The following is a 9,592-nucleotide window of genomic DNA, read 5'->3' on the forward strand; positions in this document are numbered from 1 at the left end:
TGAGTACAATAAGTTGGCAGCCAGAAAAATTGGTCCTTTGGAAGTCATTGAAAAGATCAATCCTAATAGTTATCGTCTCAAGTTACCCAATACTTTACACACTGTCGACGTTTTTAATGTCAAGCATATTGTTCCTTATCATGGTGATAACTCCGACGAAGAAAGTGTGAATTCGAGGGTGAATTCTTTCCAACCCGGGGAGGATGATGTAGATCGTGTGGCTGAAAGCTACATGGAGTTACGTAACAAAAAGAAAATCTCTCATAAGAGTCGATAAGTTTGTTTTGCTGGTATAAGGTTCATGTATTTGAGTCTTTATTAAGAGTAATTACAGTTCTAGTCTATTGTGTCTTGAGTTATTGTGGTCCATTAGAGTTTGTGTTTTCTACAAACTATTTAAAAGGGTTGTGATGTAAAGAGGAAGGCAGTTTTTTGATTGAATAAAAATTGAGTGTCTTTTTATGTGAGTGTTTTGTGCCTTGTTTATTCTTGTGAGCCAGTATTAAACAAGTGAAGATTCAACAAGAGAGTCGCTTGTTTGTCTCTTTCTTTCTGTGAATTTCACGTCCTCTCTTGCACAGGGAGTAGTGGTTCACACCCCATTCCTTCCTATCCGCTCTACATTACAAACTATGTCATTATTGATTCAGGAATAATGTGTGGAAATGGAGCCCATTTTATCATTTGAAATTCTGTGTAAGTGAGGAAATCAAGCTTTAAGAGGAGTTTCACCGAGCCATATATCACCCCAAAACCTGATTTTGTCAACATTACCGACCTCCCATCTAATATTTTGCTTAAATAGTGAGTGGATAGATCGACATAATCCTTATCTAAAGGCTACAGCTATTGGGGGGGGGGGGGGGTGGGGGGTTGATCTCTACAGGCCACCATCCCATTCCACCGAGGCCATATTTAGCATTAATCAGTTCCTTCCAAAGAGCTTTTTCAGTAGATCCAAATCGCCATAGCCAACTGCCCAATAAAGCTTTATTCATAGGTGTTAAATGCCTATAGTCTAATCCACCTTCCTTTTCAGTTCCTTCCAAAGAGCTTTACATATTATTTCCTATGCCACCATATGAAATTTTTTCTTCTTTACATTGGATCTTGTTTCGACCAAATATGATCAAAATATTAAATGGTGACGAAAGAGATAAAGAACGTAGATAAGTAGTTAAAAAGTGATGGTGATCGAGAGAATGATGAGATTGTACCTTTTGGTTGCCTACGTACCCAAATTATCAATGGGATTAAGTCTCAAGAACGTAGTTCTGTATGAAAAATAGTTTGGTATTTATATAGGTAGACTAGAGACTTCTTGTAGCTCAAGTAATTGTAATTAAATATAACTCTCAACTGATAATTATCTCTTTGATAATAAACGAATTTGGACATAAATTAATGTACATAAGTGGCAAGCCATGTGGCTAAGGTTCATCCTTAGACACATGAGTTAATGGGCCTGTACATTGATCCATAGTATTGCAAATTGGGCTTTAGCCCTGTCGATTTAACGAATAAAGTGGAGACCCCTACTAATGAACGTTTGCCACGTAGGTTGGGGTCGAAACACCGCCCCTTCTTTGGCATGCGAACAAAGTTCATATGGCAAAGACGAAAAGAAAAATCAATGAACACATGGAAAAGGAAAAGAGTAGGCGGAATGTTTAACAAAATGTCGTGTGAATGCAAACGATATGAAAATGGAATGTCGAGAAAAATGCTTGAAATATTATGTATTAAATAATTAGAAAGTAATTTATATGATGATGCAATGTGATTAATTGATAGAGGGTGAAATGAGAATTAAAATAGGCGACAAAAAATCGATAAAGAAAACCAATTTTTAACCAGGATTTGTCGACCTTAGCATTAATAGAAGTATGCAAAAAAAAAGAATCCATTCAAGAAAGTGGTTGGGCCCTAATGGCAGACCTACTAGTTGGTGAGCTTAATGAACAAGGTTCAAATCTCAACATTGTCAAATTAAATTTTGAATTTCAAAGATTTGCAAAAACTGGGCGACTAACTCGGTCCAGTAGATTGAAACTAGCCGGGTTTGTTTTGTTGGGTTTAATGGGTTCGCATGATAGTAAGTGCACATGACTAGAATTGTTGGGTTTAATGGGTTCGCATGATAGTAAGTGCACATGACTAGAATATTGGACTAGCACGTGATTCCACTAAGAAAAAAGGCACCTACTAATACAGACTGGCTTGGTTGGGATAATAGAGAATTATACGGACTGGCTTGGTTGGGATAATAGAGAATTAGATAACAGATAAAGCTATTTGGATAACTAGATAAGAATTGTTATGTCAAATATGAACTGGACGTTTTTCATAACTGGATAAGAACTGGACAAATATGAACTGGACGTTTTCAATTATATTTAAGTATTGAAAAAGCTCAAGCTCAAGGAACATGCTTTGGAAGTCTAATGAAGTTGGACCAATGTTTGCATGACATCATATGGGCAAGAGGATTCAACAAAGAAGATCAAACAAGTGCTACCAGATACTGGACGAGCTAGGCCTCAAAAACCAATGGACTAGCTACGGATCTCAAACAACAACGAAAACAATATCGAAAAATCTAGTCAGCGAGGCAGCATTGAAACCAATCCTCAAGGCAATCTAAAAGTAAGTATCGAAAAAGCTATATATGTCCAAGTGTAACGCACATTGAAAGTCATGATGTTAGATTTTCTTCTCTTATTGTTTTGTACACGATACTGAGCTAATGAAACTTATAGGTGGGGTTGAGATATTTAATACTGGGGCTAGACGAGGAGAACTATAGATCACCGGCAAAGTCAAGCACATTGCAAACAAGTGTGTGTCTAATTAGAGAACAAATCATCGAGATGACGAAAAAAAATTGAAAAAAGAAACGAGTGTAGAGGAAAGAATGATAGAGAATGTCGGGACTACTATTCGAAAAGCAATGGCTAAAAAAAAAGTGTCGTTCATCGTGGATGAGCTAGAAAAATACTTTAAATGGTGTCAATGATTTTCGACAGCATGAAACAGGTATGTTAGTATTTGTTATCAGTTATCTTAAAATTTTGGTTAAGTCGGAAAGACTGATGAAAATATTTGTATTTTTGTCGCAGGTTGAAACGGAGGAATTACGAGCAAAAGATATTGACGAAAAATGTCGAGCGGAAAGATCGCAATGCCTTAGAAAAAAAATAAAGAAGCGGAAGAAAGGTTTTGCTCAGGGTGATCACGCCGCAATGTCGTAGAAGAAATAAAGAAGCTGGAGAAAATTTTCGCTCATAAAAACCGACGAAAAGCCTCTTAGAAATATCGTCCCAATGCTTTAGAAAAAATAATGAAGTTGACAGAAAGTTTCACTCGGAAAGTTCACTCAGAAAGGTCGGCTTAATGCATTATAAAAAATAATAAAGCTATCGAAAAGTTTAACTCGAAAAGTTTCGCTTAGAAAGTTCGACTTAATGCCTTAGAAAAAATAATAAAGCTGTCGGAAAGTTTTGCTCAGAAAGTTCGGCTTAATGCCTTAGAAAAAATAATGAAGCTGTCAAAAATTGTCGCTCGGAAAATTTGTCTTAGAAAGATCGGCATAATGCCTTAGAAAAAATAAATAAGCTGGAGAAAGTTTTCGCACGGAGAAACGGCAGTATTACGAGCAAAATATATTCACAAAGAGTCGACGAAGAAAAGCTTCGCACAGTAAGGTGTCAATTAATGCCGTAGAAGAATTAAATAAGCTGACAGAAGTTTCGTTGAGAAAGATCGGCGCAATGCCTTAAAAAAAATAATGAATGCGGAAGATAGTTAATCGAAAGTGCTAAGCGAAGCAAAAGCAGATTTCGAAGAAGAAAATGAAGATTTAATCGAGCAACTGTAAGACGATTGACAGAGACAATTGATTAGGTAATTGTGTGAATGTAATACCATAGAGCTAAAACTTCTTTTGATGAAAAATAAAAATAAAGTACGAATTTTCTATTGAATATTATTGTTGTGTCAGAGAACATACCTACTGACAGTGTTGTTGCTTGACGTAGTTGGAATGGAATAGAACGAGATGCCCCATGTAAAGAAACACGCCCCTAATGCTAACTTAACTTGGCAAAATTAGACTAAACGAACGTAAAAGCTGTCAAACTTAGACTGACGAAGCTAAACATGGTAACTTGGGCGGAAATTGTCGTAGCGATAGTAACGTACTAAGTAAGCGTAAAAACGTTCAAACTTAGACTGACGAAGCTAAATGTGGTAACTTCATTAGATTATGTCGTAGTGATAGTAATGAACTAAGCGAGCGTAAAAGCATTCAAACTTAGATTGACGAAGCTAAACATGGTAACTTTGTTAGATTTTGTCGTAGCGATAGTAACGAACTAAGCGAGCGTAAAAGCGTTCAAACTTAGATTGACGAAGCTAAACGTGGTAACTTCGTCAGATTTTGTCGTAGTGATAGTAATGAACTAAGCGAGCGTAAAAACGTTCAAACTTAGATTGATGAAGCTAAACGTGGTAATTTCGTTAGATTTTGTCGTAACGATAGTAACAAACTAAGCGAGCGTAAAAGCGTTCAAACTTAGACTGACGAAGCTAAACGTGGTAACTTCGTCAGATTTTGTCATAGCGATAGTAGCGAACTAAGCGAGCGTAAAAGCGTTCAAAGTTAGACTGACAGAGCTAAACGTGGTAACTTTGTCAGATTTTGTCGTTGAATAGTAATGAACTAAGCGAACATAAAAGCGTTTAAACTTAGATTGACGAAGCTAAATATGGTAACTTCGTCAGTTGTCGTAGCGATAGTAGCGAACTAAGCAAGCGTAAAAGCGTTCAAACTTAGACTGACGAAGCTAAACGTGGTAACTTCGACAGATTTTATCGTAACGATAGTAACGAACTAAGTGAGCGTAAAATCGTTCAAATGTAGATTGACAAAACTAAACGTGGTAACTTCATCAGATTTTTTCATAGTGATAGTAGCAAAAAAAGCGAGCGTAAAAGTGTTCAAACTTAGACTGATGAAGTTTTTTTTTTTTTCCACAACTAGGGGTTAAGGAGACCCCAACCTTTTATTAATGACAAAATCTCAAGTACAACTTTCCTTCTTTATCCCCCTTGATCAATTCACTAAGTTTTTGATCCATGGGGAGAAAGTACATGCATTGGTTACTACATTCTGTACTATGAGTACTGCAATTACTACTAACTCTTGACAGGTAATCCGCAACTTGATTTCCTTCTCTGAACACATGTGGTAACTTCTTCAGATTTTGTCAGTGATAATAAGGTTGTGATGGAAATATAATTATACCATTGGAACTGAAATTAAAGAAATAGAAGTTTTGTCTATTTTTTCTTTCAGTTTGTCTATTTTCTAAAGGATGGTATGGTGACGATAAATTATGACTAATCTTAAAGTCAAAACAAAATTTTCAAATTTCTGCGACAGCGTATTATTTGCCATTGTCAGAAGTCAATGATGCTGGAATACCAACACGACAAATAATGTCACGCAATAAGAAATTTTGAATGTCTAAAGCATGGATCTGGACTTCCGCTCACTTAGTAAAATAATTTATTGCGACGAGCAAGAAACGAACACTGCTAGGGGTTGTTGAAAATAAATCAACAATGTCAAGGCCCCATTTCGCAAATGACCAAGGGTTATGGATTGGATGACGCTTCATCGCGGGAAGTTTGACCCATATCATTATGTTTTTGACAAGGCATACACTTCTCGGATAGATGTTTAACATCCTATTGTATGTATGACCACCAATACTATTGGGTCATTACTCTATGAGCGAGACTTCGCCCCTGGGAGTGGTGCTCATATAGTCCTAAATGAATTTCTTCGAGGCCTAGTAAATTGTTCGTTCTGCCCAAACAACGAAGGATAGAATTGAGATTTGTGCCTTTGCGATAGAGTTTTTGGTCATCAAGAATTCCGGAGTATTGTCAGCTGCATGATCGTCGTTGGTAGCCACGTTAGATACCAAGACATTATCAATGCCAAGCTCGTTGGGATCATGTGACAGCATAAGTTGTTGATCTAGTGTTTTCTTGACAGCAACAGCTTGATTTTCCACGGATAAGTATGCGATAGAATTAGGATGTCTTACATCATAACGCGAATACTGCACAATATTGATAGATGCAAAATTTCATGCAATTCATTTACTTAAGTCAAGATAAATGATCATTCTATCATCACGAGCCGCATATTATCATTCAAAGTGGCTAAAGACTAACTTAGAATTGATCGAAACTTAGTCGTCCCCAGCTGAAGAGTTGTACGCATACCGCAAATGACAGTATCGTACCCGACCATATTATCTGAAGTGTCAAAACCCAAATGTAGAGACCTCTCAATTATGTCTTCATTCAGCTTTAAGATGACAAAACCAAGATCGGAGCCAAACTTATTGTGCGAACCATCGGTGTAAATCTAGCAATAAACTGATACATCTGATAAGTATTTCAAGTCATCGCCCCCGGGAGATAATGACAATTAAGGATCGACATTTTTCTAATCGAGTAATGCGGTTGACATAGGAATATCATCAATAAGAAAATCAGCCATTAGCGAAACCAAAGTTTGTCCATATTGAACTGTACGAGTGTCAAAGACAATGTTGTAAGCGCTAAGGTAACTTTTCCATTCTGCGACTCGATCCGTGGACATTGCGAAAAAACTTGTGCAACATATATTCAGTATAAACTTCAAATATTCCTTCCTAGAAATAAGCTTAAGACGTCTGGCAGCATGAAACAAGGCCAATGCAATTTTCTCATAGCAAGAATGGCTCCATTCAACTGATATAAGAGCCGTACTAACAAATAATATGAGACGACCATCGTTACTATCAAACAACAATGGACAAATATGAATTAGATACGCTTTGCTGAGATTCGTGAAAAGTAACCATTGCGAAGTCCGTATTTATTGTCTTAAACTTGTGGGTAATTATTGCGAACAATGAGAATCTAATCATCACCACTTAAACAATCCCACATGCAACTATATTGTTGGCGTGTGTTATATTGTGGTGTGACAGATATAATACCATTTTTGAGAACTCGTACATTACGTACATTGCAAACAACAGGAATCTCATCCTCACCACGTAAACAATCCCACATGTTACGATGTCATTGGCGTGTGTTATATTGTGGTGTGACAGATACAACATCATCTTCAAGAGGAATGGCTTGTTTCAGACGATGTTTATAGTAGTTGTTATATTTGTTGTACACTCATGCACTTTTGAAAAAGTGTTTCTCGAGACATATGACGGACATTATCCACAACAAATGACGAAGAATCGTCAGAGGCAATAACTTCGTGCCAAATAATTTGGTGCATCGGTGGAACAGTTGTCGGGTCGCATACAATCGGGTGTTGAAAAGGAATAAGAGGGAGTAGTCCAATACCGCCAGGTTGACCTTGAACCTCACATTTACGATGATCGTCAGTAAGTGTATCAAGAACTTTGGCTCGTCAAGTATTCATCATAACTTTTGGAGAACGTGATCGTCGGTTTTGAATAAGAACCGTAATTATGTTTGACCAAATATGATTAAAACACTAAGTGGTGACGAAAGAGATAAAGAATGTAGATAAGTAGTTAGAAAAGTGATGGTGATCGAGAGAATGATGAGACTGTACCTTTCAGTTGCCTACGTACCCAAATTATCGATGGGATCAAGTCTCAAGAACGTAGTTGTGTATAAAAAATAGTTTGGTATTTATATAGGTAGATGATAAGAGCCCAAAACTGTAGTTATAACCCCTTAATAATCATACTTTTATACCAATTATGTGAATAATAAGTAAGAGTTAATACTGATTACGTGTTTTTATGCATTTCAGGCTTCAAAGTCCATTATGTGCGTAAAAATGCCCACTTTAGCTAGATAAAGGAGCAATGGTTGGTTGCTAAGGAGTTCTTTGATTAAAGGCCAAGATTCAAGAAGACAAAGCCTTTCTAAAGCCCGGTCAAAGCTGAAAAGTCAAAGTCAACGCGGGCAGAAACAGCCCACAAAGTCAGCAGAACTTCCGAAGACCATATCTTTGGACTCAGACCTCGGAATTGGGCCTACCTTATGTCAAAATGACCAGCTCGGAAAGAGCTTTCCAATGGTCCAAGCCTTGACCCAATCAAGAGGAGTAGAAGTGGATGAAACATCTATCGAAGCCAACTGCAGCTGAAGAGCCCATTTTGGACTAAAGAAATTGGGTTTTGGGCCAGAGAATCAGGCCCAAAACATGGCTCCAAGCCCATGCACGATTTTTGGATCTGAAAGTATAAAAACAAAAGCTTAGCTCTTTGTTAATGGTAGATAGTTAGACCTAGATTAGAATTAGATTAGTTAGCCTCCATTAATGAGTTTTAGAACTTAGTTTTAGAATTTCATTTTCTTGTTTTAGATTAATTTCTTGAATCATTGAATATCATTCATTAGATAAATAAAATAGTGATTATTCTTGTCATTTCGGGTTTTGTTATTTCAATCTATTAGATCTAGTTTTAATTCTTGTTGATTATCATTTCTTAGTTGTTAATTATATTTTAATTATTGTTTAATTTAGATTAGTAAATTTCGAATATTGATATTATGTTTAGTTTAGATTCATATGAAAATGATTGCTTTTAATGATTCTCGGCTAAACCTCCATTAGAGGGGTTGAGAAGCCTTGATGAAAGCTTGATTCGATTATCGTGAGTCGTCGTAATTTCTATTCCACTCTAGAAACGATTAATTAATTCATGAGAATGGGTTTAATCGCTCACATGCTAGTTATGAATTGGTAGAAATGTCATGTGTAATTAGGAATTAGGAAGAACCAATTGTTCTCATAGCGTGTCAATTCAATTACTTACGACGATTCGTCGTTAGTGAGTTAAGTTGAGTTAAGGTGGAATCAATCCCCCCTAATTCCTTATTATAGAATCAACGTAGTATTTCCGTAGTTGAATCAATTATAGTTTGTATCTTGTAGGTAGTTGCATCGTAGTATAATTCCCTTGTAAAACTCTCATTAGACTTAAGACCGATTAATTTAACTATGAAATTATTCCATGCTAGAGAACTAGGAGTGGAACGAATTTGTTACTCCACTCTATTTCGATAGAATTGAGAGTAGAAACTTTGATAAATATAGACACATAATTTAGTTTTAGTTTACTTACGTTTTGAGTTCATCGTTCATTTCGTAGGTAAACTATTCATTTTATGTTTTATCAAATGGCGCCACTGCCATCTTAGTTTCACTTTAGCATTGTTTTCATAGTATAATTAGTCATTTTTAAGTCCCATTAAACCCACCCACCCTTGTTTGATTCATACCGTGGTTGTCCGCTTCAGCCGTTGAAAAGTTCCGTAAAAATATACACGGATGCGACCGCCTATCCGAAGCACCCTACTAAAAGCCTCGAACCTTGAGCGACCAGCCCCATACCGAAGAAGCGACCAGCTAAGTTATCGGAACACGGAGCGATCGATCTAGCCCAAAGTGAGCGACCAGCGCCTAATTTGAAATTTGCCGGATTTCCACAAGTTTGTTTCGAATTTCGATTTTTCAAGTTTTTCAGTG

General features: G+C 36.7%; 1 long non-coding RNA gene across 1 annotated transcript; it reads left to right on the top strand.

The window, feature by feature from the left end:
- The first annotated feature begins 2,440 nt into the window (after positions 1 to 2,440).
- LOC147475913 (uncharacterized) lies at positions 2,441 to 4,058 on the top strand. The gene is made up of 3 exons (XR_015209116.1): positions 2,441 to 2,646; positions 2,760 to 3,036; positions 3,120 to 4,058. It is a non-coding gene; the product is annotated as an uncharacterized LOC147475913 (long non-coding RNA).
- The last annotated feature ends 5,534 nt before the right edge of the window (positions 4,059 to 9,592 follow it).

This window comes from Coptis chinensis, chromosome 9, assembly GCF_015680905.1.
Source record: "Coptis chinensis isolate HL-2020 chromosome 9, ASM1568090v1, whole genome shotgun sequence".
In the NCBI taxonomy this organism is placed as follows: domain Eukaryota; kingdom Viridiplantae; phylum Streptophyta; class Magnoliopsida; order Ranunculales; family Ranunculaceae; genus Coptis; species Coptis chinensis.